Here is a 17,100-nt window from a genome sequence, read left to right as displayed (position 1 = left end):
CATCCTGCAATAGACAGGCACACTGCTTTGAGTACTATATATATTAGCATGTGCCGTGCATACATGTGCCGTGCATACCCGTTAGTGCTCTGTGGAAGTCGATATATAGCCATGGATATTCGTGCACATATATATTGACTTCACCCTGCCCTGAAGCGGAACACTGCAGCGCACGCCTATCGATATAGCAGAGGGTGCACACTTTTCCAACACCCTTGAAAAAGGGTGTTCCAGTTCAAAACACCCTAACACCCCAATTTTCATTTTGCTCGACACCCTTCGTCTAAGGTGTTCACATAACACCCTTTCAGTAGGGTGTATCTGAAAACACCCATAGGGTGTTCCTCTGGCGACAAGCCAGTTTACACCCTTAAGGGTGTAAAAAAATTTACTGTGTACGACTCTTAGAAGTGCAGTCCAAGCACCCTGTTTGTCTTCCATTTGTCTTAACCTATAGCGTTGTTTACCCTCATTTTAAAAGAGGACATCTTCCCTCAAAATTCAGGGATCACCTTTGTGAAAAATAGCTTCCTCTATCTGCCCCAGCTTCACTGATTCAGTTGCGCGCCCTTTAGTTGGCCGCGTTCGAGTACTGCCCAATTTTATATGTGGGCCTCTTTCAGAAACGATTCGATCAGACTTACAGTCAATAGGCTACCAATCGTCAAGGTACTTTTGATATCATGCAATAACGCACATTTCAGCTCTTCTGAGGCAGCATTGAACTCAGCAGTGGTGTTATCTGAACTCAAACATGCTGAGTGCACTCGTTCAGCTCGGATAAGCATGACCACTCGTTTCCGCATGTTTTATGCAGGGCGTTGCGTAAAAGTTCAAAAGTGGTAGTTAGTTGAATACCCCCCCCCCCAACGCTCAAGCAATTGCGGTAAGGGTCTGCTGGTGACCAGACAATTGATATATGTAACGTTGTTGATATTTCCTGTTACAAAGTGATGGTCTCTGAAGTTTCCCCATGTAACCAGCACGCAGCAATCAAGACATGGTGGCTATGCCAGAATGCCAGAAGTGAAGTATTAAACCATTACTCCTTCGGAGTTCTCGCTTAATCAGGAAGTTCAGTACCATACAAACATTTAATTGTACGTTCTCTACACTATAATGAAAGCATACTACAGCATACCTATGCGTCATCTTCATACCAGTTATTTTATTTCAATGCATTAAACAATATTTCAAACAGGAACCACTCTTACTGTGCCTTCGCAATGCGTGTTGGACCGATAAATTCCTCGTCAGGCTGCTCTATGTGTAGCTCTGCTAGAACAGCTCCTTAAATATACACGATGCATGGTCTTGAACAAGTAAAATGTTTTATTGCGATAGCAATTAAATTGAAACTCTCGGCTAGATTTTGCCACTGGTGTCGACGTCGATGTCATGCACAGTATATATATGGCCCCACCGCGGTGGTCTAGTGGCTAAGGTACTTGGCTGCCGACCCGCAGGATCGAATTCCGGCTGCGGCGGCTGCATTTCCGATGGAAGCGGAAATGTTGTATGCCCGTGTGCTCAAATTTTTGTGCACGTTAAAGAACCCCAGGTGGTGGAAATTTCCGGAGCCCTCCACTACGGCACCTCTCATAATCTTATGGTGGTTTGGAGACGTCAAAGCCCACATATTAATCAATCAATCAATCAATCAATCATCTATATATATGTAAACGCAAGAAAGAAAAAAATCCAGAAAAGAACACTCCGGCGCGCGGAATCGAACCTAGGACCTCTGCGTCGGGAAAGCGAGGCGTTAACCACTGAGCCACCCCGGAGGTTTTTTTCTCCTTTTCTGCCTTCTTGACTACAGGTCAAGTTAATCTGACAGTCACACATCACTCGTGTTTCATGTGTGTTGACGCATCAAATAAAAATTATACACCTTCAACATAGTCGGTAGTCTTATACACACCTCGCACTTTGATAAAAACTCCCACGAAACACTCATTAACGGATATAACTCTTACATCACAGTGTCTGTACGATAGCATACTACGCCAAACCGAATGAAGACCAAGTAAGAAAATAACGTCCAAATGTTGCACAGAACTATCACAAGGCGAAAAACAGATTCCATGTGGAGTAAGAGGTAAATTTTTTTAAAGTCCTCTGTAAAATGTCGCAAATAAAATGGCCTTCTTGTAATCAATGAATACATGTTCAATGGTCTCTGGTTTGTTACACAGAAGACGGCTGCTTCCCAATTGTACATACAACCTTCTCTCTTCAAGCCACGTTTTCATTGGGTGGTGTCCACGCGTTTTTCACTCTCCTTAGTACATCTTGTCCGTATAATTTTTTTATACTTTGAACGATAAAGGGATCCAGGAAAAACATTCTGTATTAAGTCTTTCATAAGGCGCTTTCTTTTCACTTTTGTTAGGTAATCAATCGAAAACCTTGCCACGAAGAAATGATATGAGAACACAACTTCGCGCGAGAGCGGTGACAAGGTGTGCCGTTCTCCCCTGTGTGAAGATACAAAGAAGTCAAGCATGTGGTGTGATAGCGTTGTTTGAAATAAAGAACATAAAAAGCGTCTCTCTGGTCTGCTATTAGCATGGAACGTGATATTACTTGGTGAAGAAACAGATCACACAACGATAGCCCTATTTGCTTAACACGCCGAAACAAGTTCGTTTTAGATTTTACGCTCATGTAGAGCTCCAGATGAACGTGGCGAATATCCTGTAGATTTTATGCATGCTTTTACGCGTACAACTTTAGGTACTTGTAAAATGTACAGAATTTTAGCAGCCAGAAACACGTTACATACAGCTGAGCGAGAGAAAATTGATAAGTGACGACCAGCCCATCCTTCGGCTGTCGAGTGCAGTTCATCAGCCTTTTTTTAGCCAAAACACTTCACCGTCTTCATACCTGTCCAATGGTACCCCTGGGTAACGAGACTAGGTGTCGTGAGCAACTGAATATTTCCAAAAGGACTAGGCGTGAGGTCCCAATAACCATGCCAAGAACCAATGCTTTTTTCTTTGGCCCCTAAGCTTCCACTCGTGCCACAAAACCTTTCAGTGACTTCTGAGAACGAATTGACAGTCTATTCATCAACAGCCAAAAAGGCTATATCGTCGGCGTATGCCAAAACAAGCACTTCATATGGCTGCAACCTGAGACCCATTAATCCCTACGTGGTAGACGAAGAAAGTGCTTAACAGCGCAAACGACAGGAGGGGATAGAAGAGACGAGAACAGAGCGCTGAACTAACAACCAAAGTTTTTTGCAATCCAACTGCAATTCATATAGGAAAACGAAATCTGCGTGGTGAATCACTTTCTGACACAGTGGTTTCAAAAATAGAGTAAAAAGCAAAGGACTTAAAGGGCACCCCTGGCGCACGGAGGAAAGTACTTGTATGCGCTGTGAGAGTACTCCATTTCTATTTAAATGTGTTGTTGAATTTTTGTATGCCAATCGACATTATTGCCATCTGGACCGGGCGATTTGTCCATGCCAAGAGCATCGATAGCCTTCTCCGTTTCCCCTATACTAATAGACATTTTCACATTTGTGTTCTCAGCATTAAGTGTTGGAATTTCTATCAAGAACTCATCTACAAAACCCGGCTCCTTTGGCTCACGATAAGCAAACAATTCTTGGTAGTAGCTTTCAAAAACTTTCATGACGCTGAGCCTCCCCCCCACACTGAGAAAAGATGGGGGGGAGCTGAGCTCCCCACTTTTTACAGTGGTCACTATTGGCTGCACGCTGTGGAAATGAACAAGTAAGGTGTAGTTTTCCATCACAACAGTAATTACTCAATTATGTTCCTACGCGAGAATGAATTTGTTCGAGGCTATTTTATATATATTTATACTAGTCATACACCTCCGTCGTCCATACGCGTCACGTAATTCCGAATTCGGTATACGTGAAGCCAGCGGAACAACCACGAGTGCACCGTTAGCATGGCGTGAAGTCATGACTGTCATGACATGCATATCTTGATTTCCACGGGAGGGCCTGTCACCGTATGTTCGCATTGCAGTCATGTCATACCATACCAGTTTCACATTATGTCATGTGAACAAAACCACCGCAAGAGTAGAGACACCATATATATATATATATATATATATATATATATATATATATATTGCAGTGATCGCCTTTCCTGACATGGCGCCGCTTACACGTGAGACGCTTGCTGGACAGCGCTCCCAGATGTGAACGAAAAGCGACAACGACACGCTAACCGTACTTAGAATTTCGCAGGGCCGACGTCTCCCCTCGCATAATTCCTGTTTTTTACCCGCCCGACTGACAGCCTATGAAGGGCTCCTTACAATCAATGCGGCTTAAAAAGGGTGGTTATCTTTGTACGTCTTTGCTCGTCAGAGTGCCGCGGACACTTGGCCAGGCGACTGAGGTCCATGTTTGAGTGCGTTCTCAAGTTTTCTGTGGTGCCACCATGCCACCCTTTCTACAAACCGCGGCTTGCCTGGCGCCGTTGACTCCTCACTGCAACGAATTACGGACTTGATTTCTACATAGAACCAAACATCTTCGCGCTGTGCTGTGTCGTGCGCCTGGTGCAGTGTTTGTGCAATGTTTTCTCCCTCACCATGGTACGAACCGCTCGTGCCTCTACCCTCTTTCCCGGGGTTGGGAAGGAGGTGGTGTTTCACCCTCCCCTTCCGAGCGTAGAGGTGAAGAGGACAAATTGATTGGACCATCCTGGTTTTCATTGTTTTCCCTACAAGGAATCCTGGGAAGACATAGACTTTAAAAACACGAGCGCAGAGACGCTCGGTGCATTCTACCAAAAACATTGTAGTATCACGCTACGTTGAACCTGCGTATAATCTAAATAAACGCTCCTGTTAACTGCACCGGCTCTCTCCTCGACATCTCCCCGGCACTTTGGCTGGCTCCTGTCTTATATATATATATATATATATATATATATATATATATATATATATATATATATATATATATATATATATATATACCGGCTGACAAGTGAGGTAGGCTTGCCCCCCTCCCCCACACGCGAAAGAGTTGGTATGCCACTGATTCTATCTCTAGTATGTCGTGAGCTCAATCTATGCCTTTTCTTCTGATCAGGCTCGCTTTGTCGGGGCTTCACCCACGAGGCATCTCTTGGCTCTTGTGCGTATAATTGCGCATTTACATTTATCCTCTTCAAGACATTCAAATTTGTTTTTGACAACCTGCAGTTGATGTATAAATAAGAACGGGTTTCCTGCTTCAATTTTCACCAAATCGTTTCGCTCCGCCTGGAGCTCGCGTTCCTGTTTTCGAGTTTGATACTGCATGTGGCAACCACACTGTATTGCGATCATTTTTATCCTTTGCTTAAAAAATTCTCATTTTTCCAGTGCACTCCTTTCTGATTTTTTGAAAAAAATCCGCGCCTGCCGAACCAGCGCCCGCTGGCCACTCAGGCTTTCATCACGCAGCATGGCTTCCCAGTCTTTTACGGTAGATGTAGGAGAGGAGTTGGCAGAGCGCCTGGCAGGCGGACGCGATACCACAGGCTTTCCGGGTGTTTCAGGTTGCGTTCCGTGCTTTCCACTTGGGTACGCTTGCCGCGTCCCGCGGTCGCTTGCGAGACTTTGCGCTGGCTTCTGGTGTACCGATCGCGCCACTGGTACCCATGTCTTCCTCGATTGCTTCTTGAATGTCCCGCTGGCCACCTGTTGCGGCCAACTCCTCTGATCTCTTCGTTGAGTCTTTGCAGCCTTGTGTTGGCGCGTCGACTATCTCTTCTTCAGTTGCCTGAAACGTTGCGTCGCGTCCCATGGCGTTGCTGCCAGGGGCCAACTTCTCAGCCTTTTTGGTGTCCATTAGATTTTCTTGGGCGTCTTTTGTTGGCAGTGCAGTTTTCGTAACTCCGGGATACCTCTTGATGCAGTCTTGACTTTCATGTCCCAACGCTTGGCATACACCACAGTGGGCAGTTTGGAAGTCTTGTCGTATAAGTTCTTGCATGTGACACCTTAGGCGAAGTGGTACCCGACCCGGGGCCACACGAAAGATAGTGGTCTTTCCAAACTTAAACAAGTTCTGCAAGTTTTCTAGCACTACGCCTTCCTTCAGTTTCAGTCACATCATCCTCGTCGTCGATTTCGCGTGTTCAAAGCTCGCGATGGTCCAGTTGTCGTTCGAAACACCCAGGACTTTACCAAAGTCACTCAATGCTTGTAGAATGCTCTAATTCAAGACGTCAAAGTCAACTTAGTGAAGTTTTGCGGTGACTTCCTGTTGGATAGGGTTGATGATAGCACAGTAGCTACTCTTTACTTGGAGTTCACCCGTTTTGAGTAATGCATCTTTGTGAGCCTTGCTTCGCATCTTCACGAGCCAGATGTGGTTCATCTGGAAGGCTCCAATGCCAGTAATCGCCTTGATGAGTCTCACCCCGGAGCACATCCTTCACTGTTCAAACGGCAAGCTACTTATATCTACCACTTACCGCTGCTCACGAGCATCTCGGGGGGAATGGTGTAGCGCACTGAGCGCCACACAAAATGGCACACTGAGTGCGCATCGCCACATCGCGCGGTGGCGCCCGCTCTAATTTCCTACGTGTACTTTGCCCGGATTATAGAGCGACGCTCCCTCACGTGCCTTTATCTCGCGGCGGCGAGGACGGGAAGGTCATACGCCTTGACTGGCCTCGGGCTTTACCTGGAATGATTCTGCTGTATTACCGGGTGCACAAAGGTCACTTTGCGAAAAGCACGCACTTTTCAGACACAGCAAAGTAACAAATGAGACGCTTATTCGCGTGCATCCATACCTGTGAGTACGTTTTGTGCGTAATTCCTGCGTGAGGAACGTGGGACATGTGTCGATCTGCTTTCTATTCTGCGCGTGACCTTTGAAATTGTTACGATTGCGTTCATTGCTTCGTCAATCCGGCAAAGTTGTGACTTTTTTATGACAGACTGCAGAACTGTGAGCTGCCTTCAATATTATGCACAATATGCAACGAATGACCACTTAGGAGCATGCATATTGATCATTGAAATAGATGATGTTTATTTATCAGGGGAATCCAGCAGTAAGGTTAAACTCTTTCGAACAAAACAACAAAGTGGGCCATTTTTCCCGGCCCTTGGCGGGAGGGAGGGGCCTAAATCCGGAAAGCCCTGTTCATTTGAACTATTTGGACCCAGGATGATCCGTTCTTGCCTGTATGATTCGTGGTATGTAACCATTTTTCCCGCTTTAGAGGAAAAAAAGAAAGCCCGCGAAACCTATAGAAACGCAGGTGAAAAAGCTAAACGAACCTTTGCCTCTACTTCAAGGCCTAGCGAGGGCAGGGAGATGAACATTCATCGCAGCAACCTCCACCCCCACTTTATTATGTCGTAGTATGGGGCAGACTTGGCGCCACCCTTTCCTATTACATGATCGGAGGGGGTTCGCAAGCAGCCAATGCGTGCCCTTCCTATGACCACTTTTTGTCTGTAAGACATTATGAGCAATTTGATAAATGCTGCATCTGGCTAATGACGATGAAGAATTATGAATAAGTACTTCTAAAGGGGTTGGAAGCTTTAAACCATGCACTCCTTGTGCAATTAGCACTGTGTGACGCCCGGTTTTTCATTGTTGTATAAAAAAGTTACGTATTAGATTAGGTTTTTAGATTGTGTTTTTACGCATGCGTTTCGATGTACGATAAAATCCATAGCCAGTTTCTATGAGATAACTTTTGTTTGAAGCGAGCGCTCGTTTGTGTATTCTGTCTCTTGGATCTTGTCGTTCACATGCTCCTGATACCACAATAGGTCAGTACAAACTCGCCCAAGCCCTGCCACGATGTTCCTGTGGCAAATGTACCTGACTGCTGACCCGCAGGTTGCGGGATCGACTCCCGGCTGCAGCGGCTGCATTCTCGACGGAGCTTGAAACCAAGCTTGGTGGCCGCCGTGGTGAAGCAGTGCTCGGCTACTGGCTCGAAGTACGTGTGTTCGATTCTATTCGTTCTTACTTAGATCGAAAGCGAAATGCTAGAAGCCCGTGTGCTGTGCGATGTCAGTGCACCTTAAAAAACACCAGATAATCAAAATTTCTAGAGCCCTCTTCTACGGCGCCTGTCAAAACCCGCGGTAATATGTTGGTTTTTGGGATATTGGAAACCCAACATATAAATAAATAAAAATAAGTTGCACTAGCTTCCGCTGCACGCCATTCGTTTTTGAAGTTTTATATCAAGTTACTTGCCGCTATCTATACATAGCTGCATCAAATACATGTTAAGCCTTGTGCATTCAATCGCACGCTTCAAAAAAAAAAAAAAAAAAGGTGCTGCACCGATAGCTAGGTGCTTGTGAAATACTTCGCTGCGCATCGATTCCTGCAATGCGCGGTACACATACGTACTTAAATCGCGTTGGCAACAAGGTGGTCAACTTAAACAAAACGAGAAAAATCATAACATCTTCACGAAGTTAGTCATGACGAGCTAGGTACCAAGGTCTGTACTATTGGCCTACGTTGAAGTCGCCGACTAGTATACAGGGTATATGCTTCGGTGTGTTTTACACTGTTTTGTCGCAATTATGCTTGTTGTTCATCTACTGTATAAACCCTTTGTTTTGTCTCAAATATGCTACACGAACATTTTTCCTGTATTGTAAATTGAGTGACATAAGTGGCATAAGCAGTTTACGACAAAGCATGGTTTTAAAATAACAATATCCACGTCGAAGTCACAGACTAGAATAAACGTTTGGGTTTGTAGGTGTTTTGTATTGTTCTGTTGCAATTATGAACTACATTAGTCTATTGTTAAACTTTTTTTGTCTCACATTACCGCTTGTTATCAAACATTGCATCATATAAAGTAACCGTGGCGTACGAACACTGAACGAACCTCGCCCAATGAAATAGTCAGCGTAGTAGGCACGGCTATCTTATTGTGTAAGGATATTTGTGGAAAACATTTACTCCAAATACATTCAGATAGCTTACGGATGGAAAGACTTGTCAGACGTCTCCTTGGTTATATAAATTGGACCAATGAAGTGAAGCAGACCACTGCAGGCCTTCTACATGACAGTGTGCTGAACTGACATGACTTGACAGTGTGCTGAACCTACACAAGATGGACGAAGTGAAACACAACTGTAATTTGGTTATTTTCTCCTGTTATCTGTTTGTTATGAGAATGCATGCACGCATGAAGACTGTAAAATTTATTAGACTGATTATATACCGTGGCTGTTTGCGCTGCCCATAGAGAGCATGTAGACTTGTGTCGGGCTTCCTTCACCTGCACTTCGCGCATTGCAGTAATGCGTGGCATCTGCCATTGTGAGCTTAGATGTACACATGCAGCACAGAATAACTATTTGTTTTGTTATAGTCTGTCTGAGTATGCAGCAAAAGCATAAAAAAAGCTGCACTCACATGTCAGGAAAGTCCCGTGACCTTTCTAAATGACCGCGCAACAGCTTGTGAAACGCATTCTAGCAATCCATGTGTACTCAGCTACCTGCGTATCACGGCTGAATTGGAAGCGGCGCGTAAACAGCGTTTCGCAAGGACCTGTCGCACGACTATAGACGTCTCATTAAGAAGAAGGAAAATGGTTTGAAAATGACGTGTACACGCTCACGCACAAGGACCTTGAGACACGCGCCGAACAACGCAAGCACACACTTCTTTGAGCTCTGGCATCGCGCCTCTTTGTGTTGCTGTTTTATCTCAACGGGTTGTAGCTGCTTTCCAACTTCGTCCGTGTCTTGTGCGAGGGACGTCACAACTAATTCACTCTGTGCCTGCACCGTTGAGGATTCGCTGATTGGTGCTCGCAGCCTTTACCTAAACAAAACGACATTGTCAGTATATACTTGAGTATACATTATGGTAAACAGACTGAGCCAGAAAACCGTTCTCGTTCTACACGCAATACTAAGTCTGTACTAATAGGCTGAGCTGAAACATTTGTATGGCCATGATCACGACGATGTGCATCACACGTTGCTCAACAAGCTGTCTCCAAGCACAGCAAGTTTATAGACAGACATTCGCATAAGAACTTCGTTTGTTGGAAATCAGAGCGAGCACTGTCATTGCTAAGAATACTTGGAGCACGACAATCGCGCATGACTCACAAAGGACTGGAAGTGCTTCAACATTTTTTAAGAGCAGTAACATTTGTACTGAGCACTCAGCGACCTACAGTGAAAATCTGGAGCAGAGGGCTTGTATGCCAGCTATAATAAAGGGGCCCTGCAATACTTTTCTACCATAGTCAGAAAATGCTGCCGATCGGTAGTAGAGGCTCCCGAGAACACGCGAGCCAACTCGGAATAGCGCAGTACGTGGCCTGGAATTCACAATGAATTATCAAAGTCTGCTAAAAAATGCTTTCTCTTCCCTCGACAAATGGCGGAAGACGCTCTAAAATTGAGGTAAAATCAAACGTGGATTGCCCATCTATCAGCCATTGGCTGATTTGAACATGGCGCACTCGATTGTTACAGAGATCGCCGCGAGAGGCCGTCACTTGTCCACGCGTGCACGCACGAACGCACTGAAAAAAGCCGCGTATTCGAAGAAAAAGAGAAAAATTGGCGGATCCCACGTATAGTTGGAATCGATGATAAGCGAAGCATGAATGAGAAATGCTGATGTGTCACTTCAAAATCAGCACAACGTCACGAGGTGGAGGTAAATGATGCCGTACATGACTTCCGTGTCATGATTATCATGCTTGGATGAATAGTTTACCTTCGTCATCTAATCACGTCACGTGATATCATACTTAGTATATTTGGAGCGAGTGAAACGGCCGCGAGCACGCTATGAGCGTGGTATGTTGTCATGTTCTTACATGACACGCGTGTCAAGATTATCATGTTTGCACCAGTTATATATTTTGTCATTTATTGACGTCACGTAACACCAAATTTGGCAAATGTGGAGTTAGCAAAACGGCCAGAGCGCATCATGAAGAGCCCAATATACTCCAATGTAGCGTTGACGCGCGCACGCTGGGCACAGCGACGCTACGTTAGAAAAACGCAAGCACTCTATAGTGTAACGACAAACGCGACCAGCGTTCGACGGTGCGACCCGACGGCAACCGGCGCGAATTGCGACATGCTGCATTTCGCGCCGATGCGTTACACAGACAACACTGCGCCTCCCTCTTTTCGTGGCGGAGGGACGTCAAAGCAACTCAGCGCGGCGCGCGCCAGCGAGTATGGCAGGACCAACGCCTGGCGTGGCAACGCCGGCGTGACGTGACGAAATTAATGCCGGCGAGCATGTGCACCGCGACATGTCGAAATGTATTGGCGCCTTGACTGTGGCACGTAGTCATGTTCTCACGTGACACGCATCTCATGATTATTATGTTTGCATCAGTCACATACCTTCGTCATCTATTGGCGTCACGTAATACCAAATTTGGCATATGTGATGCTAGCGAAACAACCGCAAGCGCATCATAAGTCTGGCATGTTGTGATGTTGTTACATGACACGCTTGTCGTAATTATCATGTTTGAATGTGTAATTTACCTATGTCGTCCATTCGCATCGCATTATACGAAATTAAATATAAGTGAAGCTAGTGAAACGGCCGCCAGAGCGTCATGAGCGTGGCATGTAGTCATGTTGTTACACGACACGAATTTCATGATTGTCATGTTTGCACCAGTCACATACCTTCATCATCAATTCACTTACAGTAATACCAATTTGGGTACATGTGACGCTAGCAGAATGGCCGTGAGCGCATCATGAGCGTGGCTTGTAGTCATGTTGTTACATGAAACGCACGTCATGATTTTCATGTTAAGGTATGTCACTTGTGTTCACCATGCAATCATGTCATACCATACCAGTTTTGCAACATACCTTGTGAACAAAACCACCACAAGAGCTGCAGGACAATGAAGTGTAAATAATGATATTCATGACATACATATTATAATTTTCATGTTATGACTCGTCAAATATGTCTTTCATACAGTCATGTTATGCCACACCAAGTTTGGTATCGATACCAATATTTGAAATGGCCAGGAGAGCTAAAAGTCCTAGGCGGCTAGATAGATAGATAGATAGATAGATAGATAGATAGATAGATAGATAGATAGATAGATAGATAGATACTCTAAATGTTGCCGAAGTTCGCTAAGAAATGCTTCGCCTTAAAAAAAATGCTCTAATGGTCATGAGGCGCGCGAGACGTTTTTTGTTTGCCCCTACCATGCCTCCCAGCTTAGCTTCCAGCCTTTTCGTCGGGACGAGAGAAGAGAGAATGCGATTGCAGTGTGTGACAAATCTTTGTAACTGCGGTTGTACTGGACGGATTCTTAAAATTTTCGTGGCGTTGAACTTGTGAGGCAATATGATTTCCGAGTGAATTAATTCCTAGGTTACAAGAAAAATAGTGTTTTATTGCCTACGTTGTGGCGGCCGGGACCGACCAAGTTGGTCAGGCCTTGCAAATATATATATATATATATATATATATATATATATATATATATATATATATATATATATATATATATATATATATATATATATATATATATATATGCGTTGTTTATCGTATCCCGCATTCAGCGCGATACGACGAACAGTATATACATATATACTGTTCGTTGTATCGCGCTGAATGCGGGATACGATAAACAACGCATCCCGCTTTCTTGTGGTAAAGAGTGTATTGGACAAACGGGTCGTTGCTTTAACGATAAAATAAGAGAACATTGTAATAACGCAAAATATGGCCAAGGGAGTTGGCTGGCCTTTTATTTTAAATCTTGTGGCTGCACACCGATATTCAATGCATGTACAGTTTTCAAGAGAATGTTTGACAAGCTTGCTAGACAGATTATTGAGGCCGAAATTTCGCAATTTTCTGAGTGTTTTAAACCAGACCTTGACTCTTACACACGAGCTCCTGAGAGCAATGCCGTAAAATACCTCGATGTCCTTTTCACCTTTCATTCTAATCGCATCTGTCGGGCAATTTGTGAGATAGAATTGTTTTACCAGCCGGATTATTTAGGTAAGGATGTTTAAACAAAGAACCAATTGGTAAACTATAGAGTAGAAATAAAATAATTAAATGTAATCCAGAAAACGAACAAGCTAATATGGTTTGAAATAAAGTGAATTTATGCATCAGCTTAACATTCTATTCGTTTTGTTGCCTTTAGAAAAACGCATACAGCCTCGCAAATGTTCCTGTGGCTAAATACCTTTTCAGTTGCTCCAAAGGAAAGGACCACCGGAAGGGATAATTTAGAGCCAACCTATGGAGAGGTTCTTCTAACAGTCTGTTCCTTTGGTTTGTATATAACCTGCACGTTAAGAGGGAATGGTGAAGGGATTCACTGTCGTTGCCGCGGAGGCATAGAGGAAAGTGTGCCAGACCAGACGTGTGTAGATAAAAGTTCAAGGGGGGGGGGACTCAGCGTCTTAGTCTAGTAATTGATATCTCTGCCATTTGAGAGGAGCACCATCGATTTTTCGAGGGGTACTTAAAATGAGAAAAATCGAATGTTGCCAAGCGAGATTTTTCGAACTGATCTGATATGACATATTTTTCAAAGCGTGCCACGGCGACGAATGCTAGCGTCGGCAATATAGAAACGATAGAATAATTATGTAAGACCACTGCGAGTGCATCTTCACATTAAATGAGGGTTAAGCGTTTATGCCCTGGTATCCACACCAAGCGAATGAGTCGTAAATATCTTGGGGCAAGGGCGTAAAATACTTTCAAAGCATTGGACATATTAGGCGCAGTTAATGAACCACACACAGACAAGAAGTCTGAAAGAATAATAGCATCTGTTATTGATTGAGGTAATTTTCGTAACGCTAAGAAGATTGCCAGTAATTCCGCTCGATAAATGGTGGAAAATCGGGTAAACGAATCGAAAAAGACCAATCCAACACTGAAGATGCAATTCCGTCTCCTGCATTTTTTTCGCGAACTGAAGCATCAGTTGCTATTACAATCTTTATGTCTAATCTTGCCAGGTGGTCTTGCAAAATGACATTTAGATATCTACTGGGAAGAGTTTTGCAATAATTAGGAAAAATATTGTCAAATTCTATTTTCATTGTTTGAATAGGTGTTCCTAGTACCCGTACCTCAAGAAGGTTAACTTGTAATGCTTCCAAGAGCTTCTGTACGGCGATGACTTGTGGACACTTTAATCTAGACCACTGTTGGTTTAAAAAGGACGTCGGCCCATTATTGAAAATATATTGCAGCCTCCTATGTGGAAATGCGTATATTTTTAGGAAGGTATGGACTGCTAGTATTTGGAACCTAGCCCGAAGAGAAGGCAGGCGCGCTTCCTTATATAAAATATTAATTGCGAGAAACTTAGGGAGCCCAAGACATATACGTAACGCTTCGCGTTCTAGTAGTACCAGTAGTCTAATTTTGTAGGCGGGTGCTCCAGAAAACAAGACACAGCCAAACTCCAATATTGGGCGAATATACATGCAATATTTTATGACCAGCACACCACGACGTAAACCACAACGTTTATTGCTGAGCCTACGAAGCATCCCAAGTGCCTGTGCTCCTTTAGCTGCCATATTTTTGATATTCGGACTCCTATTAAAGTTTTCATTTTAAGTCCCTCCTAAGTATTTAATCAATTTCATCTGCGGGATAAAGTCCTGTCTCTAAAGTACGGATTATGGCATCCCCGCTCTCTTTTTCCTTCTCGCGCGTCTATCTTGTTCTTGACTTCCCATCTTTCTTCCCCGTTCCCTAAGCGCAGGGTAGCGAACCGGATGCCCCAATGCCCGGTTAACCTCCCTGCCTTTCTCTCATTTTACTCCTTCTCTCTCTCTTTCTATAACAACAATAAAGTCTGGCACATCCAATTTTCATGTCTTTTTAGTTCATTGAGCATTCAGGTATAATCATTGGTTGGGTTACAAGTTTCATGTGAACAATAACTTTGAGATCTAAAAAATCTCAAGGTGAGTTCTTGTAACGAAAACACATTGATTAAACCACCATTGCAGAATAACGGCCGAGGTAATGTTAGTTACATTTCTTTCAGTAATTGTAGCGGTAACGCGTTGCTTTTTTGGTTGGATTTATGTGTAACGTATTCAGTCAATTTTTAGTAGCCAAGCTTCTTAGGGCGTGGATCTGTACATCCCATGGTGTTTGTTGTTGGTGATGCACGCAGCCACCGGTGGCACATACTCGCTCTAGAGCAGGTATGTGCCACAGGAGATGCAAGATGAAAAATGGCGGTACTTGGAGTGTTCACTAGATGGATAGACAGATTTATTTATTTATTTAAAAATACTGCCAATCCCTTGTCGGGATTTTCGCAGAAAGGACATCGGGAAAACACACAATAAAAGCACACAATAAAAACATCCGTAAGTTATACATCGTTTAGGATACGCGTTACATTGATGCCACCAAGTTCTCACAATTTCTAACAATCAAATTCAAACAAATTCTAACCAAATTCTAACAATAATGTTCTAACAGTAATTGTACTATATCCAAATGATTACAGTGTGGAAGAGTCAAAATAACACAGTCTAAAACAAAGGATTTTGCAAAGATCACCACAATAGCGCAATATTAGGGTTCCAAACGCAAATGTTCTTCAACAAGACGTGAAAAAATATTTAAAGAATTGCTGCTAGTAATCATAGCTGCTAAACTGTTCCATTCTCTTATTGATGCTGGGAAGAATGAGTGTTTGAAACATTCCGTACGGAATGCGTATTCTTGTAGCATTTCGGGGTGCTTCTTACGGGTGGGTCGTGATTGTTGAAGTGTAATGTACCTGGAGGCATCGATGTTGGTTTGCTTATGGCGTAGCTGGTACATGAGTCGTAGGCGTGCTAGTCTTGCTCGTTTTTGCAGCGTTAGCATGCCCGCTTCTTCGAGCATTTCAGTTGGTGAGTCTGTTTGCCTAAACTTGTTAAAGATAAATCGAACAGCTTTTCTTTGCACGCCTTCTAGCTTCGCAATATGTTTTTTTTTGTGTACGGGAACCAAACAATGTTCGCATATTCAAGAACAGATCTCACGTACGTGTTGTAGGCTAACAGTTTAATTTCAGAAGGTGCTAGTCGAAGGCATCGTCTCAGAAAAAAAAAGTCGTTTCAGTGCGGTAGCTGTAACGTTAGAAACGTGGGCATCCCATCTCAGATCGCCAGTAAAGGTGAGGCCAAGGTACTTATGATGACTTGTTCTAGGAAGTGGGATACTATTGATGGTATATGAGAACTCTGACCATTCCCTTTTTCTTGTTACTGTCATTATAGCTGATTTTTTAACATTAAGTATCATTTGCCAATCTGAACACCAGTTTGATACTATTTCGAGGGCTTTGTTTAAGGCAAGATGATCTTCTGCAGAGTTTATTTCATGATAAATTATACAATCATCAGCGAAAAGTCTGACGTGGACGGGAATTTGACAGGGTAGGTCATTGATAAAAATTAGGAATAAGGTCGGAGCAAGAACACAACCCTGGGGAACACAGGATTTGACGGGAACTGTTGTGGATACTTGTCCATTGAAAACAACAAATTGTGTGCGACCGGTAAGATAGTTTTTTATCCATTTCGTAACGGAGCCATTGCCTAAGGTACATTCTAACTTTTGTACTAGTTTTTTATGCGAAACCTTATCAAAGCCTTTTGCAAAGTCCAATAGGATAAGGTCGACCTGTTTTTGGTTGTCCACACTTAAGGATAAATCATGGGTTAGTTCTGTTAGTTGCTTGACTGTAGAAAGCCCCCTACGGAAACCGTGTTGAGAAGGCGACAGGATGCGTTCGTTTTCAAGATATATATTGATATGTTTTAAGATAATATGTTCAAGAAGTTTGCTGCAAGTGCAAGTAAGAGATATAGGCCTGAAGTTATTTACGTCATCTTTTGGGCCTGATTTGTGTATTGGTTTAACTTTCGCTTTTTTCCAATCATCCGGTATGGTGCATGTTGCTAGGGATTTATCAAATATGATGCACAGATATTTTGCCATCCACTCCGCATATCGGTTGAGAAACAAATTTGGAATGTTATCTGGTCCTGAGGCTTTTTTTGTGTCAAGTT

The 17,100-nt window shown here is 43.5% G+C and overlaps 1 protein-coding gene across 1 annotated transcript in view; it reads right to left on the bottom strand.

Annotated features, from left to right (window-relative positions):
• The window catches only part of LOC119159849 (monocarboxylate transporter 11-like), a 103,115-nt gene that overhangs the window by 58,816 nt on the left and 27,199 nt on the right, over positions 1–17,100 (bottom strand). The gene's annotated exons all lie outside the window — the stretch shown is intronic.

This window comes from Rhipicephalus microplus, chromosome 3, assembly GCF_043290135.1.
Source record: "Rhipicephalus microplus isolate Deutch F79 chromosome 3, USDA_Rmic, whole genome shotgun sequence".
NCBI lineage: Eukaryota > Metazoa > Arthropoda > Arachnida > Ixodida > Ixodidae > Rhipicephalus > Rhipicephalus microplus.
Note: the sequence above shows the minus strand (reverse complement) of the source record. Positions and strands in the feature narration are given on the sequence as shown.